Genomic DNA, 2,014 nt, shown 5'->3' with positions numbered 1-2,014 from the left:
AAAAAAAGGAAATCGTCCATGTGGGAGCATTTGTCCTTAGAAGCATTCCTCCTTAGTGAGGAGAATTCTATACAATCAAATCAGCTATTGCAGTAACAATTGGTTTAGTTACAGTGGAATCCATCAGGGAAAATTGAAAAATAACATACACTGAGGCCCAGTTTTGGGTCTTTCTCTAGCCTAGAGAGGAAATCCTTGGCTGCGGTTTAAGCATCATAATGGCCCAGGTACTGACCAACAGCCTAATAGAAGCTACAAGCGATAACTGTGTCTCCTCTAATGGTGAAAAAACCACACTCAACATCATCTTAAGCCCAAGGAGTTGGGGATCAGGTAATGCTGGGTAAAAGGAGAAAATAAAAATATTCATTTTTAAAAAGTCTTCTGAAGCTGGGCATCGTGGTGCACACTTGTAATCCTAGCACTTGAGAGGCTGAGGCAGGAGGACCTTTGTGAGTTCGAGACCAGCCTGAGCTACAAAGGGAGCTTAAGGACAGCCTGAACTGCATAGGGAATCCTGTCTCCAAAAGACAAAAAAAAAAAAAGTCTTCTGCCATGTGATATGGGATGTAGGAGGGGGGCAAATTATCCCACTGATGGTTGAGGTGAGTTATGTGTTGTGATGGGGATAGGATGGAAAACGGGGGACAAAAAGTGAGAAATGGGGATGAAAAAAGATTCTGTGACTAATATAAACATTAGGGAAAAAATTAAAGGGAGACAAATGAAAAGGAACAGAAGAAAAATAGAGAAAGAATAAGGACCAGGAGAATGAAATTAGTTTAAAAGACAGGGATAAAAGTAAACAGAATAACAAGAGAGCAGGAAAATTCACTTAGCTTTATAAACTATATTGGGGCCTGGGAAGAGAGCTCAGTAGAGTAAGCACTTGCCTGGCAAGCACAAGGTCCAGAGTACAATCCTCAGCACTACAAAAAATAAAAATAAATAAATAAATAAAAATTAAATAAATAAACTATTGGAAGAAAGCAAGAGGAAGAGAAACACAAAAATGCATGAACTCATAAAAGAAAAAGGGAAATGATGGGATGACAGCGGGGACCTTGGCAGAAACAGGAAACAGCACAAAAAGAAAAGAAAGAAAGTAAAAGAAAAAAAAATAAATAAAAGGAGCAAGTTTTCTATTGTTTGGGCCACTCGGCTTCTTCCACAGCCTACAAACAAGGAGCAGAGCCCAAGCCAAGACGCAGCTCTGTTCATGCTGCAGGTGGACAGCAGCCTCTGCCCCAGGAATGCTGCCAGAGGCAGACGGCTGGCTACGTGGTGCCAACGGTGCCCTTCCCATCCTGAATAACGCAGGCTGCATCTGGCCTCTGACTGCAGGAGCTGGGTCCGTGTTCACCAGCTGCGGCCTGTCCAGCCCACTTTTCAACCTGTAGCTGTCTTCTGCAGCCGTCCTTTCTTATTCACTCTGGGAACCTGACAGTGTGGAGCGTGGTTTGGGGCCCTGAGGCTTCCCTAGCATGATGTCGCAGCTCCCCTCCCGTGATTCTGATGTAAGTGCTGCACCAGGTCACTCACCAGCTGTGGACTGTGGAGGATGACTCTGGAAGCAGAGTTCCACATTTTGCTTCAACTGCCTCTAATCCCAATTCTGTACCCCACGAGGGAAAGCTTTTAGTTTTTCCCTGTCTCCTGGATACCAGCTGGCTCTGGCTGCATGGTTTGCAGGACATCTCGTCTCTCCCCTTTTGCTTCTGTATCACTGAAAGCCTATTTCTCTTCGGTGTGTTCCCTCCTGTCCTCAGGCAACCCACTCTCGCTGTGATAACTCTCTCATCTATGGCTTTCCAGATGCTAGTATTGCAGGCAGCCGAGTTAGACAAAAAATATTATAGGCAGTCAGACAGGGCCAGGCCCTCGAAGGAGACAGCACAGAAGATGAGATGCCTTACAACTGTGGGAGGGGCGGATGCTCCTGCTGTGAACCAGACCTAAAGACCTAAAGGCCAAACAAATGCTAAACGAGGAGCACCTGGGATTGATATTCTAA

Source organism: Octodon degus, unplaced genomic scaffold, assembly GCF_000260255.1.
Source record: "Octodon degus isolate 3935 unplaced genomic scaffold, OctDeg1.0 scaffold00001, whole genome shotgun sequence".
NCBI classification, from domain to species: Eukaryota; Metazoa; Chordata; class Mammalia; order Rodentia; family Octodontidae; genus Octodon; species Octodon degus.
Note: the sequence above shows the minus strand (reverse complement) of the source record.